Here is a 9,291-nt window from a genome sequence, read left to right as displayed (position 1 = left end):
CTCCAGGTTGAGCTGTTGTTCAGCATCTTAGCTGTGGAGGGCAGTGTCACTGGCCCTCATATGTGGGATCCGAACCGGGGCCCTCTGGCGTCCCAAGCGAGTTCTTAACCATCGTGCCACTCGGCCGGCCCCATGTTGAATAGCTTTGTATTTATTTATATTTTGTCTGTTTTCCTCAATTGAAACGTGAGTTTCTTGAGGGCAGATGTGTTGTTATGTGCATTGTTACATGGTCAGAAATATCCATAATATGAATGATTTTGTTGAACGTGGGAGCAAGGAAAGAGATAGTGCCAAGAAGGCCTCCCAGGTTTCTGGCTTAGACAGTCGGGTGACTGGGAGCTCCATTCATTGAAGCAGGGTCGTGGAGGAGGAGTTTGGAGAGATCCTGAGTTCCGGACTGAACGTGTTGAGCTTAATATAGCTGTACAATATCAAGTGGGGGATGTCTAGTAGTCAGTTGGACACATGGGTTTCTAAAATGATACATATTTGGGAGTCCTTAGCACTAGGTTGACCAACTCATCCATTTGTTTGGGACTTTGTCTGACTTTAGCACTGAAAGTGCCATGTCCTGGGAAATCCCTTGGTCCTGGACAAACCAGGCCGGATGGTCAGCCTCCAGTCAGCATGTATGTGGTAACTGAAGTCATGGGCGTGAAGGCATGGAGGTGATCATGGCAGAATGTGCAGAGTGAGGGAAGATGCTGGCACACACCTGAGTCTTGAGCAGCACCAGTGATAAAGGCAGGGTGAGCCTGTGCCAACTCCAATTGGGCTGTGGGTCACCTGTGGGCTGGGAGGTGTGATGCATGGTAGCTGCCCAATCCTATCTGTTATGAGTGAAAAAATATTTAAAGGCTGAATAAACTAGGTACAAAGGAGACTGAAAGATATAGGAGTAAAGGAGGGGTTTAAATGAAAGCTGTAAACATTGTGTCACACCTGTCCTCTGCTCAAAACTCTTCAAAGGTTTTTCTCTCTCAGATAAAAATTTAAAATCTTTACTTGCAAGGCCTGCTCATACCACCAGTGGCCCTCCACCCCTCACTACCTCCTTTTCTTTCCCTCACTCTCTGCTCCAGCCACATCCATCTCCTTAAACTTTCCAAGACTTCTGTACATCTTTGCCTGTTATCCTCTTCCTTTGATACTTGCAATGCTGGTAGAAGAAGGAGCTGAAATCAAGAAGGATTTTTTCAATCTCTTTTTTTTTTAACCTTCTGCCTTCTCCCTACCTTTGTATTCTAAGTTTCTCTAATTTTAGCCATCCTGGTGGGTACATAGTGACATCTCGTTGTGGTCTTAATCTGTCCCTCTATGAGTAATACTGTTGAGCGTTTCTTTTTGTCATTTGAATACCCTTTTTTGTAAAGTGCCTCTTTAAGTCTTTTTGTCTATTTTTCTATTGGATGGTCTATCTTTTTCTTATTGTTTTGTACAGATTCTTTACATGTTCTGGATACTAATCTTTTGTCAGGTATATATTATAAATATATTCTCCTACTCTGTGGCTTACCCTTTCCCCTTTTAGTGGTGTCTTTGATGAATTCTTTTTTAAATTAAATTTATTGTGGTCACAATGGTTAGTAAAATCACATAGGTTTCAAGTGTACAGTTCTATAATATATCATCTATTGGGTTGTCAGAAAAGTCATGATGTATTTTTTCTGTTTTTTGTTGCAAAAATGTGTCATGACTTTTCTGACAACCCGATATATATCACACTGTGTGCTTACCACCCAGAGTCAGTTCTCCTTTCATCACCATATATTTAACCCCCTTTACCCTCTTCTACCATTCCAGTGTACCAGTTTTCTTGTTCATGGTATGTGCTTTGTGTGTTCCATTAAAACATTTTTTTCCTATCCGAGGTCATGAAGATATTCTCCTATGTTTTCTTCTAGAAGCTTTAGTGTTTACTTTTCACATTTAGATCTACACTATCTGGGAATCCTTTCCACACTGTACTATCAGGTTGTCAGGAAAGTCATGACGCATTTTGGCAATGAAAAACAGAAAAAATATGTCATGACTTTTCCAACAACCCAATACATTACTGTTTTTCTTATGTCAAGTGGCTATATGCGTGCGGGTGTCTGTTTCTAGATTTTCTATTCTGTTGCATTAGTTTTTTTGCTTGCCTTTGGGCTAAATACCACATAAGCTTAACTACCATAGTTTTATAGTAAGCCTTGATATCTGGTTGTGTACATTCCTCCAAGTCATTCTTGAGTTGGGATACTGAGAGTGTGCATGTTAACTGTCCACCAACTGCCTCTGAAATTAGATGTGGGCTAAAGATGTGGCACAGGGCACAAAAGTGTCTGCTCAACCTCTGTTGATCACATTGCCCATGGTGTGAAACACAAAGTCCCTACCAAGGTCTGTAAGGCCCACGTGCTTGTCCCTGTCATGTCCTCAGTCTAATCTCTCTTTTCTCCTTAACTCACTACCTCCCAGTAGGAGTTCTGTTCCTTTGAAAATGACATTCCAGGCTTGTGACCATCTTAACATCTTTGTACTTACTGTTCTTTCTCTCTAAATGTCTCTTCCCCATATTATCACAAGGCTAGATTCTTCTCGTTATTCAAATGTCAGCTCAAATGTCCCTTTCTCACAGAGATTCTCCTGACCACTTTCCCTAAATAAATTTTCCCTCTCCCTCCCACCCTTGCCCATACTCTATTGCTTCACCCTGCATAATTCTAAAACTTACCAATATCTGAAATAACATCTCTTGATTTAACTGTTCGTCATATTATAGTTCTTCCTTCCACTAAAATGTAACTTCCAGTGGCCGCGGGACCTTGTCGGTCTTTTTGCATCATTGCTGGATGTTTAGCTAGTAGAATGGTGTTTGGCACATAGAAAGCTCTCAATAAATATTGGTGGAATGAATTTCCTTTTAACTATTTGGTGTCAATATCCCCTGGAGACCTAGTTTTCTTCCTCTTCTCAGTAAAGCTTTGGAGATACTGAAAACAGCAATCGCTTTTTCCTGGAATGTTCTCTTCTTAAAATTACATGTTTTTAGTTGTTTCTACTTTTTATACATCAGCGCATCTTATCTCTGGCTTAGCTGTTTGGTTTATCACAAAACGTGTTCATCAACGCTTTGAACCACACCTTGTGCTTTCTCTCTATGAACCTATTCCTTCCATATACACAGAAATACACCTTGCCTTTCCCAGTGCTGCCCATGGCCAGGAGACTCAGAAAGTATTTGCTGGGTGGAAGGCTGGATAGAAAGTGCTACAAACAGAGAAAACCTGGGTAGTGTGGCCTGGGAGGGTGAAAGAATCAAGCACGGCTTCCTTGGCCAGATTTATCACTCTCCCTTTCACTGCATCCTGTCACCCCTACTCCCAGAGCCTTTGTAAATCACCCGATGTTATTCCTTCACTTACACGTTTTTTATGACTGTCCTTTTAGGACCACATAAATTAGGTGTCAAATCAGGTTATTAGCAGGGGCTATTTTTTTCTCTCCTGTCAACAACCTGAGATTTTAATTCACTTTGGACTTTTCTATTTCTATTTGTAACCCTTCTCTGGGATGCTGGATGATGGCAGAAAGGCTTGTTCTGAGTTAAAATTGGGGGAGTTAGGCCAGATATCAGACAACAAAAGTACAGTTTTGTAATGAGGACAATGGTGGAAAAAGGAACTTTCCACGTTTGTCATTGATCTTAATCTCTGGGTTAATCAAGGAGCTTTCCTTATTAGCAAAGGAAAAATGAAGGCTTTTCTCCAAAGCTATAGCATTGGAGAAGCATTAACTTTGGGGTAGAGATGAAAAGTTATTCCATCATTCGAACTATATTTGAGAGAACTGATAAGAAAATGTGAAGAGAGAGGAAGTTAGTCTCTGGGCTCTGTAATCTGTTGCTAGGTCTATTAGTCTACTATAACTTTGTTATTTATTGTAATATCTGGTAAACCGAGATCCCTCATGTATCTTATTTTCCGAAATGGTCTTGGCAATTTAAAAAAAAATCAACTTTTTAAATTTATATGTGATAACTTTCACAGGTTTTAGGTGTACCATTTGATGAACTTTGATGTACATATATTCGAGTATGTGTAACCACCACCCCTACAAGTAATAAATCCATTATGTATTAACATATATAACACATTTTTATGAAAACTAATCTATTTTCCAAAACTAACAAAATAAAGACTGGGATTGTTTCACATTTTTGTGAATTTTTTCTATATCTAGTTTAATAGAAGGTGGCTAGATCGTTGCATCTGTTTCTGCATTCTATCTGTTACAATATCACACATTATGCCTCCGGAAAACTGCACTGTACACTCATGAGACAATGTGAATGAAAATGCCAATAACATCAAGGTATGATTATGAAAATAGCTTTTACTTTATGGACTCCCTGAAAGAGACTCAGAGACTTGCCAGGAGTTCCTGGACGACGCTTTGAGAAGCGCTTTTGAGAACAATCATGTCGGCTGTAAAAAAGACAGTTTTACTTGTCCCAGTTCGATTTTTATATATAGTTTTCTTGTCCTTTTGTGCTGGCTAAGACCTTCACTACAATGTGTAACAGAAGTGATGAGAGCAGACATCACTGCCTTATACTCAAATTTGGGAGAAATCTTTTCCTTTCTTTCTTTCTTTCTTTCTTTCTTTCTTTCTTTCTTTCTTTCTTTCTTTCTTTCTTTCTTTCTTTCTTTCTTTCTTCTTTCCTCCCTTCCTTCCTTCCTTTCTCTTTTTAAACCATGAATCAACTTAACATTTCTGGGATAAACCCCACTTTGTAAATATTTTTATATATTGCTGGATTACATTTGGTAATATTTTTGTAGAGCAATCTTGCACTGATATTTGTAAGATTTATTAGTCTCTAATTTTTTTCTTATAATATCTATGTTAGGTTTTGTTACCATCACCTGTGTTGACCCCAAAAATTGAATTGCAAAGCATTCCCTACTTCTTTATTTTTTGAATGAGTTTGGTTAGATTGCTACTATTTCTCACTTAAGTGTTTTGATAGAATTCACTAGTGAAAACTTCTGAGTCTGGATCTGTTTGTGTGAAAGCTTTTGATTATAAAGCTAAATTCTTTAATAGATATAGGCTGTTCAGTTTTCAATTTTTATTTCTTGAGGCAGCTTTGATAAATTGTGATTTGAAAAATTTATTTTCTCCTATGTTGTTGAATGTATTTATATGGAGTTGTTTATAATATTCTATTACCCTTTTAATATATATCATTTCTGCAATAATATCCACTCTTGAGTTCCTGGTATTGTTCATTTGTGTTTTCTCCTTTTTTTTGTATTATTCAGTTTTGAAGGAATTTATTAACATTAATAATATTTTGTTAGAAACAAATTTGGGCTTTGGTAATAGTCTCATTTTTTTTCTATCTCATTGATTTGTGCTCTTTTTCGTACTTTCTTTTTTTTTTTTTTTTTAAAGATTTTTATTGGGGAATTGGGGGGATGGGAACAGTTCTGGGGAATTGGGGGAAGGGGAACAGACAAGTTGCTGTCATCTTGTTCCTCAGTCTAGTTGTGGAGGACGTTGCTTCACTGGCCCAAGTTGGCACCATCATTGCGCTCTTCTCTGGCGAGGCAGATCAGTCGCCGGCTTCTGGACGGCTGCTCACTGCGGCTGCTGGCCGCTCACGCTGGCTGCTGGCTACATACGGTAGCCCATGGCAACCCACTGCCACAGGGAGTGCAGCCTACGCCGTCGCCGGCGACTCATGGCAGCCCAGCTCCAGGTTGAGCTGTTGTTCAGCATCTTAGCTGTAGAGGGCAGTGTTACTGGCCCTCATATGTGGGATCCGAACCGGGGCCCTCTGGCATCCCAAGCGAGTTCTTAACCATCGCGCCACTCGGCCGGCCTTCGTACTTTCTATCATCATATTTAATTTGTTTTTTTTGTTTGTTTGTTTCTTGCTTAATTTGAAGACTTAGTTAATTGATTTCAAATCTTCTTTTCTACTTATAGGCATTTTTTAATGCATACATTTATCTCCCTGACTGATCTAGCTGCCTCTGATAGGTTTTATTTTCATCATCATTCAATGTAAAGTAGTTTTTGTTCCCTTTTAATTTTTTCTTTGACCCATGGATTATTTAGAAGTGTGTTATCTAACCTTCAAATATTTTGGTTTAGTTTTGCGTATCTTATTGCTATGGCTTTCTAACTCAAAATAATTGTGGTCAGAGAATATACTCTATAAGGCTTCAATCTTTTGATGAAAGCACATGGTCTATGTGATGGCATTTTACATCCACTTGAAAATAATATGTATTCTGCAGAGATATTATTTAATTTTAAACTTCAAGTGTGCATATTAAAAATTTATAAGTAACCACTAAAATCCAAAATAGAATGTATAAGTTATATACCAAAAGAAGTAAGGAAAACTTGGTAATTTCCACAAAAAGCAAGAATGGGAAAACTGAAACAAAACAATAAAAATACTGATAAATAAAAATGACACCATAATAGAATAAAAATGATAACCCAAACAACTCACATGAATGGATATTAAATAAACACATACACACATTAAAAAATAACTCATGGGTCATAAAATAAATGATAGTAACCATTAGAAAATATTTAGAACTAAATGAACAGGCTATATTTTAAAGCTCATGGAGTGCAGCTAAATTATAGGATAAATAAAACCAGGGGCCGGCCGAGTGGCTCGTTGGCTAAGAGTTGGCTTGGGAGCGCGAGCACTGAGCAGCAGGGCCGCTGGTTCAGATCCCACATGAGGTCCAGTGATGCTGCGCCCTCTACAGCTAAGATGGTGAACAATAGCTCGACCTGGAGCTGGACTGCCATGAGTCGACGGCGATGGCATAGGCTGCAGTGGGGCTGCAGTGGGCTGCCGTAAGCTACTGGGAGTGGCAGGCAGCCAGCATGAGCGGCCGGCCTGAGCTGCCATGAGCCGCCGTGAGCGGCTGTCCAAGGGCCAGCAACTGATCTGCCTCAGCTGGGAAGAGCACAACGATCACAATACCACCGTGCTCCAGTGAAGTGACGTCCTCCACAAGTAGACTGAAGAACAAAAGGACAGCAACTTGTCTGTTCCCCTTCCCCGATTCCCCAATAAAATCTTTAAAATAAATAAATAAATAAATAAAACCAAAAAAAATTAATAATAAATTGAAAACTTTTCTGACAAGGAAATAAAATGAGAAAGAGAAGGCATAAGTGTAAAATGCCACAAATGAAAAAGCAGACCTAATAATAAATAGAGTAGAGATGTAAGAAATCAGAATAAAACACTATGACAGCCTGCCTACCAAAACATTTGAACACAAGGCAAGTGCTTCCTAACCCTGTTACATTAGAATTATTGGGGGCTTTTTAAACATAGCAGTTCCTCTACCCCTCCCCGGTGAAATAAATCAGAATCTCTGTGGGCTAAGCAGGACATCAGCTCCAGCAAGGAAGCCCTAATGGGCAGCCAGGGTCCCGAGCCACCGCCCTAAGCAGTTACAGGCTCATTAGAGAAGCTTCTCTGTGCTGAGGCCTTAGCCCTCTCACGTAAGTGACACGGGGGGGGGGGGGGGGGGGCTTTTCTTCCCTCTAAGCCATGAGTAGCAGACCTCACAGAACACTAAAATCTGTGACATGTCCCTCTCCCATCACCACTATGGGTAAGTCTAATGTCACCATGATGCTTTGAACAGAGGCTTCCCTTCTGTGACTAGGATTACACCCACAGAAGCCAGCATCATTTTTCAGCCAGTGGTCCTGGGATTCTTTCCCTCTGAGTCAGTGATACATTTTAAAATTTTCTCTGGTGTGATTCTGATTTAATTTTTGAGTCAGGATTGAGAAGGCAAGCAGTGCTTTCTTCAAAATAAATTAAATGATAGGAGCATTATATATGTGCTACAGAAGAAAAGTGTAAGACAGGCAAATCCCAAAGGCCTTACAGTCCAATTGAGAATAAAGGATTCACCTGCACACAAATGCATGCAAATGCACATACATGCATGCCCATGTGTGCACACGCATGCACGCACCGTGTAAAATAGCCTTTGACTAAATAGGAGTTTGATGATATCAGTCAGGAAGGATGTGTAGAAAACAAAAACCGTTCTGGCTATTTTTTAAAAAGAGGCATTTTATAAAGGGATTTGGGTGTTTGCAAAGTCACTGGAAGACCTAGAGAAACAGGCTAGGCCTCCAGGTATGATTCTAGGGTGACAATGTCAAACTGATCCAGTGAGAGAACTGCTACCTCTGCTGCATCGTTTGGCAAGAAGGGGAGCCAGGAAATTAGTGGGCCTATGAGCACAGCCACAGAGCAGTGATTTGTGTGTCATGAGCCTTGGTCAAAAGTGTTGGCTCCAAAGCCATTCTGTGGCTTCCAGGTCCACTCCAGAAAAGACTGGGTGCTTCCTTGCCCTACTTTTCCTCCTAGTTAACTAACTCACTTCCAAATTCTAGTCTTGCAAGAGTGCATTTCATTCTTAGAAACTAAGTCACAAGTGAAACCCTAACTGGCAGCCTGGGACGTGCCGCTGTCAGCTTTCCAGGCCTCCGAGTGTGGGAAGGCACACCAGGAGGAGGGGGCTGAGCCAGACAATCTCCCTTAGGGAAGATGGGGTGTCAGAGAATGAAGAGAGTGTGTAAGCCAAACCCTGGAAACCTAGACTATTTCTTCGCTTGCTGCCCCTCACGAAAGGACATGCATCACGCCGGCCATCAGAACCTGTCAATTTCTATTGTATAAAAATGTTACACATGTGTGCTTTAATTTTCTTCTGCCAGTGCCTTAAATCAAACCTTTATCATATTTTGGCCTATGCCACTGCAACAGCCTACTGACAAGTCTGTTTATAGTTTTATTACTATCAACCATTTTTTGCATAGTATTTCTAAATGAATATTTTTAAAAATAGTCCTTTTATCAATACACTTATCTAACATTGTAATTTCATGATGCTATAAGCATTGTCTTCATTGTCTTTAATGCTATATATTGTCATCTCTTGGCACATAGAATGGGTGAACAATAACAGCATTTCCTGAGTATGATATGTGTATGCAAAGCAATTTAAGGTGATACATGAGTGAATTATTTTTATTTTAATAGATGTATCATTATATTAAATATATTAGAAAACATAACTAGCACATCAAGTCTACAATATTATAGATATCATTTACGATGAGGTTAAAGAAAAGAGTGAGCCCATGTTAAAAAAACAAAAGGACATTAGAGTAGGGCCGGCCGAGTGGTGCGATGGTTAAGAACTGGCTTGGGATGCCAGAGGGCCCCCTGTT

The sequence above is a fragment of the Hipposideros armiger genome, unplaced genomic scaffold (genome assembly GCF_001890085.2).
Source record: "Hipposideros armiger isolate ML-2016 unplaced genomic scaffold, ASM189008v1 scaffold_181, whole genome shotgun sequence".
Taxonomy (NCBI): domain Eukaryota; kingdom Metazoa; phylum Chordata; class Mammalia; order Chiroptera; family Hipposideridae; genus Hipposideros; species Hipposideros armiger.
This window is presented reverse-complemented; position numbering follows the sequence as displayed.